General features: G+C 36.6%; 1 long non-coding RNA gene across 6 annotated transcripts in view; it reads left to right on the top strand.

Moving 5' to 3' along the window:
- The first annotated feature begins 204 nt into the window (after nucleotides 1-204).
- The window catches only part of LOC119697894, a 40,672-nt gene continuing 31,679 nt past the window's right edge, over nucleotides 205-9,197 (top strand). For all 6 annotated transcript variants that reach the window (XR_005255981.1, XR_005255982.1, XR_005255977.1 and 3 more), the window contains exons 1-2: nucleotides 205-603; nucleotides 8,793-8,904. This is a non-coding gene — a long non-coding RNA (uncharacterized LOC119697894). The remainder of the gene's footprint in view (nucleotides 604-8,792; nucleotides 8,905-9,197) is intronic.

Here is a 9,197-nt window from a genome sequence, read left to right as displayed (position 1 = left end):
GGCCCAAATAAAAAGTCACAAAATGAGTATCGTGCCTGAGGGAGTTCCCTGCTCCAAATACCAAAGACTCTGTGAAAACAATAAGTGTGAAGATATACCCAGGTTTCACTGAAAATAAACGGTTACACACCACCACTTCCTCTCTCCTCTTCTGTTCCACAAAATCCCAAGTACTAGCTAAGCATATGTAGACTCACACTGCTCCCAAAATGCAAAAGAGGAGGAGGCATCCCACATAGCTGAGAATTCAGTAAAGGAGTCAGAAATGTGGAGAAAGACGTAAAAGAAGAAGAAGAAGAAGAAGAAGAAGAAGAAGAAGAAGAAGAAGAAGAAGAAGAAGAAGAAACAAGGGGATCTCCTTGGATTTTCTCTGTCCCCGCATTAAGCTGGGGACTCTTACATTGCCATGAAGACTGGGGAGAAAGGACAGAAGGAGAAGAGCAGCACGTCTCCTGGGATCATAGGAGCACAGTGCTGGCACCCAGCCCAGCCAGACCTGGAGCTGCAGCACCCTGAGCACCACAGCTGAGGGGAGCAGTGCCTGCCCATGCCTCTGGGCACTCGCCCAGCAAACCTCGCAGCTGGAACACCAGTATTCCAGAGGTAAGATGCTGCTCTCAGAGAAGACATCTCCCAGCTCCCAGCTGAGCCTCTACCGGCATGCTGGTCCTCTAATTTCTGAAAAAAATCAGTCAGGAATGTCACTTCTAAAATATGTTCACAGGCAAGACATATAATCTGATTTAATTAATAATAGAAGTGCTTATTAGTTTTCTGTTAGATCTCCCATATTATTCACAGAAGCTTTTCTTGGGAAGAGAAAGAACACAAATTTGTAGCCACCACTATTCTGCAGAATTTGTTAACTCTTCTGGCTGCTTCTATAACAGATTTAATGATTTTTAAGGAAGGTCTATGCATGCTGTTTCTTTTCTATATTCAAATAGCACATAATAATCAGATACGCTTTTAATGCCTTTACTCTAAGAGAAACCCACCTGGACTTAGTGCTATCTAAAAGCAGAAAATAAAAAGTATGTTTATGAATTTATTCTGCTAAAGAAATCTGGTTTAGTTCCTTCAGCAGAGCAGCCAGAAGAACAACTCATGATCATGTGAGTACTCTTCTCTACACATATGAGAACTCTTTTCTGTTAAATATAATACTGCAAATGAGACAGAATCCTTCCATGCCCTACAGGAGAAATATGACAGCCTATTATGGGAATTACCCATTACCAAGCTACAACAGAGTAAATACATCAAACAAATATCCGAGAACAAGCGACACACCAAACTCTGAGGAACAGATACCTGACTGTAAGGATTATAAATCAGCTTGCCCAATTTCTTTGACTATGTAGCAATACCCTTATGTGAGAGGAATTGTAAGAGCTCATCTGTGCCTTAAAAAACTGTGAAAGGGAGTTTACAGTTCCTTATACAGCCAATCACTTCTAATGAGCAATATGCAAGGCCCGTATCTCCCTAAGCTTTCCCTGATATTCTAGGGAGATTATAGAGAAATTTTCTAACTCTCAGATATGCCTAAAATATCATTCTTCCATCCATATGCATGCATTAATCTATATTCATAGGTATTGTACTGTGCAGTCTCCATTCAGAGAACCTATAGACAGTTACATGTTCTCCTCAGTCTCCAGATGTGACAGCAGAAGCTTTCTCTTAAATTATTCAGTCTTGAATGCTGTAAAAAAAATACAACGTAAATACCTCTGGATTTATTATTTGTGCATAATGACTATTAGAATCTGCAGCTCTATCCAGCCATGCTTAAGTGGCTAGAAAAGCTAACATTTGCATGCTTCTTTATCTGGTATTAAAATATGCTCCCTCTGATCTTCAGCAGTAGGATCATCCTAGTGAAGAAAGGCAAGAAGTTCAGAAAATTTCTAAAGAACAACCATGTTTTATGAACTGTTAGTACAAAAGCTTTTTACTTTTCACTAAAGAGAGAGACAGGAATATTCAGTGAAAAGAACTGACACCTTAGGAAACAGTCACAAAAAGGCAGAAATGGAGATCAATAATGAAAAACACATCCCTTCAAGGATGGGAAAGGAAAAATGAAAAAACAATAGATGGAGCTTTTGGGCTCAATGTAATCAAGTCCTACAGTTAAATCCAGCAATTTTACCTTTCTTCATCAGTTACATTTCTCATTTATTTACTTCATTAACCATTAGGAGACATTCAGTAAGTTTCATGGTCTCTAATAAACAGCCTCCAAAGAAGATTTGATTTAATTAGAAGACAAACTTTATGATTTAGCCATAATGGACTTCCTATTTGAGATAATATCCTCTCATTTTATCCCATTGCCAAAATAACCTACATATTGTGTGTATTGGTTTAAATTCCATATAAATGCCTGATTTTCTAATACCTTGAAAATTATGATGTCTTTTACAGTAAACTTAAAACTCTTTTCACAGTGTTAGAGGGCTCAAATGCAACCTGAGGAAGAAAGCACTATTCTAGAGGCTGGTGTTTACTATTCTGCAGAGAAATTATTTGATTAATCCCCAGAGGAATGACTGAACTAATTGGAAATTGTAAACATGAAGGAGATAACTGAGAAGAGCTAATCCACAGTATAAACAAGTAAATTTGCCAAAAGAAGTCTGACTGAGAAATACCACTTCATGGATGGCAGCCGAGGTGATTCAATCCTCTGTGGCAGATACAGATTGTTCCCCCTTCGTGCAGCCGGTGTTAAGAAAGGTCTTGCTGGTATTGGAGAGACTGAAAGCTGAACAGCCTTATAAAAAAAGAGGATAGCATTTTCCAGCAACATAACTAGATTTTTGTTTGCAGGTAAACCACAAAGGAACCACCTTTGTCCAGCTATTCACCTTTCAGTACACATCTTCACTGTTCTCTTTTCTCTCCACTGTCCGCAGCAGTTCCCAGTCACAATTTTTGATCTTTCTGCTCTCCCCTGCACCCTACACATCTAAAGGGATATGTCCTTTACCCAGGTCTTCCCTTTCCTGCTCCTCATTTGACCCATAATTGTCTCTCTGGGCCCACTCAAGCTCCCAGTAGCAATCCAGGTGTATTTCTGTTAGGCATTCTTCAAACACTCACAAAAATTATTCCATGGGTTAGGTCTGTGACCAAGCAGGAGAAACTAAAAGCAGGAGGTGGAGGCACAGGAAAGATGGTTGGTCAGCTAAACCAGTGAGTGAAGTGATATTCTGAGAAAACTGGATGATGCCAAGCTGCCTCTTTCAAGAAAGTCTACCCAGTTTCAACAAAATTCACACAAAAATGTTTAAAGAAATGGTCCACTGCCAGATGTCTGATGCACAATTGATCAAATTTCTGACTATTCAAATTGGAAGAAATTTCAGCATTCTGAACATTTGTTTTCATTTGAAATAATAACTCTTAAAAATTTTTATACATAATTATTATTTGGATCTGTTATTATTTCTGATCATTTCTTTCCAACACTTTTTCAGGAACTTCTTTTTTTTCACTATACAAGACAATTTCAGAAATTCCTGGAGGAAAATACAGACTAAGAAGAGAACATTTCCCAAAAAAATATCACTTGGTCTTGATCCTGTGATTACTTCTCATGTGAATGGCAACATTGCAGTCAACATTTAGACACAATGAGACTGTTCTGCATGAGGTGAATTTGAAGATGTGTGATCATATGACTGTGTATACTAATAAGGAAGTTTTTTCAAGGAAGCCTGAAGCACTTACGTATCTAAACCAAATAAAAATTCATTACTTGATGCCTACGTCTCTTGGATGCCTTTTAAATAGATGCATATATATATTAAAACATTAACCTTTAATTAGACATCTTAATTACACCTAATAGCAATTATTATAAGCATTAAATACTGCTGTGATACTTTTCCAGACTTTTTTATTCTCATATGGAAACCTTATCTGAGTTGTAAATTTTTATTTTCCTGTAAAAGATGTATTACAAAGGAGAAAAGCTCATAGTATTATCATGGAAAATTATTCAGATAACAGATTGAAGCAATTTTAATATTCTTGAATTTTCATTCACTCATATTCTTGGGTATAAACTGTGTGGGATTTAGCTGGATATATTTTTCCTCTTTTTATCAGGCCAATGATTTTGTGTCAGTTCTTTGGCTATATCAGAATGAAATTCATCACATTTCAGAAGCCTAGAAGTTGGATATCCCAGTTCAAGCTATTCCCATTCCCCTAGCAGTCAGTAACGAGACATAGGCTTCCCTAGAGGGCAGTTTATCTGATCTGCTCTAGACACCTATCTCAGGAAGAGATGAATTGCTGTCTGGAGATGGTATTTCTCTCCATTGACTATTTAAAAGAGTGTGTAGTAACTGTCGTAGTCACTTTGTAACTTAGTTACCGTGTTGGATGCCTAAACCAAGGCAGATGGATATCTTGTTAGGTGACATTTTTACTTTTACTACATGCCAGGTTCAAAAGAGCATTACAGGCAAATCAATGTGTTTGTCTGCTGTCCCACTTTCTATATATGTACATGTGAACATCTGTTTTGGAAGCTAATGAAAGTAGTTCTTCAGATTCTTTCCTCAAAGTTGTTTTTAGCAATTTTTCCATATATAGCAAGTGCCAGATATCTGTTGAGATATTCTGTGCAAATGCATGCTTGCCAGTCCTTGTAAACCTGTTCTGTCATGAGTTCCCAGTCTTCACAATAAAGCAGCATAATGCCAAGGTGCATGTACATGCAGGCAAGGAATGTAATAAATTATAAAGTGCCAAATAAAATTTTTTAAAAAAACCTGCGAAACCTCGGGGGAAGAAAAGACAAATCTATATTTATTTTTTTTTTTTCTACAAGAGAACACAGAGTGCTAGAGGCTGAAATCTTTCAAAAGCAAGTGCACTCCAGTAAAACGATCAGACATGGGAAAATGAATAACATGAGATTTTGATAGTTAAGAGACTGGAACGAAACATCGTGAACAGTGTTTGTGGAGTAACTCATTAACTTTTTCTGCCTGTTTTGAAAGGTTATATAGATTGCAGTACTGGCCTTTCACATCTGGTGTTTAAGGTTTAGAACTCCCCTGTTCAGCTTTCATGACTCTAAAATCTTGATTACAACAGTTTTGCTACAAGAGAGAGGGGAATAAAAAATGCCTGCTTCCAAGCAGCTGTAGGGGTTTATAAGAAATAGAGAAAGTAACCTGGCGAAAGATGGGGGGGCAGGGGGGGATTAAAGGGAAGGGAAATACAATATGAAATTCAGCCCTTGCCATGATTTTCAACATATAATATTCAAAGGTGAACACTTGAAGGTGAAACACTTGTTTCCTATATTTTCTTTTCTCAGTTTCTCTTAGTTCTACATGTCTGAATCAGAACTGAAAATAGTAAACGACTACTGGCAAAACTAAAAAGCTTCTAAATCAGTAGCACTGTCATCTGTTCTGCAGCCACATAATTTCAGACCATGAAACACTGAAAGAAATTCAGGAAGTTTGAGGAGGAGCATAAAGTTTCTCAACCTCGGGTCCACAGAAATCAGAAAACAGCCTAGATTCCAAAAATAAGCTGAATATTTACTTCCTTTTCTGATATGTAAGACTTTTATTAACAAAGCCCAAATAAAATTCACACTATTTGCAATAACATTACTATATTGACTCATGTTTGTTGGAAATGTACTATGCTGCACATCTTTTCCTGAAGTAGTGGTACTTCCCATATCTTCCACAGACTCTATTTGAAAAAATGATTTTTAGATTAATTGCTCAGCAATACTAGTCTTAAAATCCTTGAAATTTTAAAACCAGTATTCCTGCTTTTTCCTTTCAAAATTCATCTTGAATCTTTGCTTAAAGAAAGGAGGGAAGATTCGTGTCCTGCACCAGATTGCTGAATTTATGTAGTTTGTTTCATAGCTGTAGCAAATGCCCACAATGGACTATGGTGAGCTGGTGTGGGAAAGAAATTGTGTTGCTACATTCCCTGGCATTAAATCTCTAGGTAGGACTAGCACTTATTTAATTTCCAAACTATCAGCTTTTGAGGAGTGTTTTTAATTCTGGGATGGGCCCTGGAGTAGCCACAACCAGTCTCAGCTGGAGTAAGCCTCCAGTGTCACAAGTGTACTGACTGCTCCATCAGTCATTAAGAAGCAAATTACGCTGAATAGGCTTTGGGACAGATCCCAGAAGAACCTGACTGAAGTCTCCCCTCACCTGGCAGCAAAGGTCTGTGGTTTGCCAGCCTGTTACTCACCCTTCTTATGGCAATGCACAGCCCTGCTTTTGTCATGTAATCTTGTGACACATACTCATAGGGACAATAAGGCAACATCATCTCTTATGGCTCCTTCATCAATACATCAGCAGATGTCTAATTTTAGCTCCATATACACTAAAAAAAAACCCAAAGAATGAGGGTGCCTGGCTTTCTTTATAAGTGAAATACAAATGAAGTAATGAAATATATGTGTAGTGCTTTTTAAGTGAAGGGAAAAAAATCACATGTGAAGCCACTGAATAATTTCAAAGAGAAAGTCAGAGGGGATTTCTTATTGTGACAATTTGAATTTGGATAGTACGTGAAGGAGGAGCTTAATGGAAAGGTTTACTCATAGTGTAATATTTTTTTAATCTACTTTCTTCTCATTTCCATGAACACATTTCTTGGCATGGGAAGCTTCATTTGCACATGGTTGTTCTCACTGTATGCAAATATTTTTTTGCAACACAATTTATCTCTACAGACTGATCTCTGTGATCTTTCTGACACATTTGGAAGCAGCTGACAAAGTAGTTTCTAAGTGTCTGTGTTCCCAAACACATTTAATTCATTTTAACAGCAATCCCTGAAATTTTCCTGCCTAGTGCTTTTATTCCCTTAGATTTTATGGGTTAATTGGGTTCATATGAGATCAGTGTTTTGATTGAGGTCTCCAAGAAAAGTATCAAGTGTTATAGGGAGAAATATCAATGAATCAGTAAGATGACTCCTAACAGCCAATGTCATGTACTTATAATGCAATGTTCTTTTTTATAAGCTTATAAAGGTCCTGGTCATGTACTATCATTTAATGTCTCATAATAGATTTTTGTAAATAACAATATTACTTCTAGCACCCTTGCCAAGCTATGGTGTTAGCAGTTGCATTGTACTAGCTCATACTGGTTTTGTATATTCATGGGCTTTTTTTTTCAATTTCAAAATTAAATATTATGTTTTGTAACTGTATTTTTCTCTTGAACAAAATGGTTAATGTGAGTCTTTAACAAGTTGCTAAATTGCAGTTTTAGAATTCAGACAGGTAGACTGGCTTCATGTCACAAGGTACCACATTTCACAGATTATTCCTCCTATTGGACCCAACAGTCTGGATTTGGCTAAGCAATTAAGCATTAAATCACATTTAATTTCAAAGGATTAGGCTAAACAAGCAATTTGGGTTGCATATGACAACCATTTTGTCCTTACATGGTTGACATTTATGTTGTTGACATATTTTGCCAATGGTAATTTGATGTTTATTTCTAGTTCATTGATGGAAATATCAAATGCCATGTAAAATATCTATTATACATATCCACACTAAGAGTATCCAGGTGATGATTAATCCCCATGGATGAATGCATTTTTCAATGTGTTAGTTATTTCTTAAGTTCTTTAAAAAATAACTGTGTTTATATTATAGGGCCCAAATATCTTCAGCAGAATGTCAGGGATGCTAACTAAATTGTCAATTATAATAATGTTTGCAGCAGCAAACAATTGGAACATTCTTATTGACTTTAGAGGCTGTGTCAGAGAAAGGTGAAAAAGAAAAAAGAAAAATTACAATTTTTTCTATAAAAATAAACTTGAATTGATTTTTTTTCCCTATGAAATGATGATATGGGAAGAGGTAAGTGTAAGATTCAATTGAGAAAAAAAAAGTAGGTTTTCAACTCCATCAGTCCCAAATTCTAAAGCTCTTTGCAGGTCTATTGCTTCCCTTCAGGTTAACCAGAACCAACCTTCCATATAAAAAATAACCCTTTCTTAAAGGTTATAGCCCCTAACTTAATCCTTTCATAATGCCCTTTTAACAAGAATTTTGAAGCATAGGATAACTGCTAGATAATAAGATTAGATGTGAATCCATTAGGATGTGTAATGTCTAGACCAAACCAGAGAGACACAGAAGAGGCTGTTCAAAGGGACCTGACTGTTTGCCTCATAAGATATTTCATGGCATTTTAGATATCCCAGATATCCTCTCTGGTTTCCAGTTGTCGCTTCAAAATAATTTGTGTATTCTGGAGATACTTTGTCACATTTACTAGCCCTGAGTCTTATAAATTGTACATTAGCTCAGGAGTCATTAGATACCTATGTCTGGACAATTGAATTGAATTCCAATGCCATTACAAGAGGAAAGATATATTGGAATTATAATTAGAAAGTTAAGCTATAAAAATATTTATTCTTTCCTCCAGAACTTGGATTTGAATCTAATACAGACACACATATTTTCATATATGTCTATAGTCTACAATACCATGAGAAATATTCCCTTTTTTAGTTTATATAACCAAATGTCACTTGAGCATTTTATGTGCCCCATTTTGTGTCCAAACCCGAATGAGTGTGACTGTACATGAGCTCCTCAATTTCATGTGTGATCAACTCTGGAAGTCTTCATGCAGTTCTGGTTTTAGTCAATACTGCATTCAGCATGCAAAATAAAAAATAAATTTTAAAAAAGAAAATTAAAATAAAATAAAATAAAATAGCTGTGTTTTCTTATGATACAGGTGATTGTGGTCTAATGGGTGAAATCTCCAGGGATCAGCTTCCCAAAGAGCATGCAGATTTCTCAGAAGGAAGTATGGTATAAAGAACCTCAGGCTCCAAACCACCAACCAGGTAAGTCTGCATTCCTTAATGCAGAGAATATGACCAAGCTGCCTCAGAATAAGTGGTGCACTGCTGGTTTCACATGCTTACATTATGCTCTCAAACATTTTCAATGTGAGTTGGGCCAGGTCGAGTCCTGCTGTTTATATTGACCCAAAGAATTCAATGAGCTTCATTTCATTTTAGTTGGTAAGAGAAGGGAAAGAGGTGCCAAAAATAGGACACATAAACTCAATTGCAAGGTATTTGTGTACCAATCTCCATGGGTTTTGGATCAGGCAGTGAATTTCATGCACTGCTTT

The sequence above is a fragment of the Motacilla alba genome, chromosome 2 (assembly GCF_015832195.1).
Source record: "Motacilla alba alba isolate MOTALB_02 chromosome 2, Motacilla_alba_V1.0_pri, whole genome shotgun sequence".
In the NCBI taxonomy this organism is placed as follows: Eukaryota; Metazoa; Chordata; class Aves; order Passeriformes; family Motacillidae; genus Motacilla; species Motacilla alba.
This window is presented reverse-complemented; position numbering and strand designations above follow the sequence as displayed.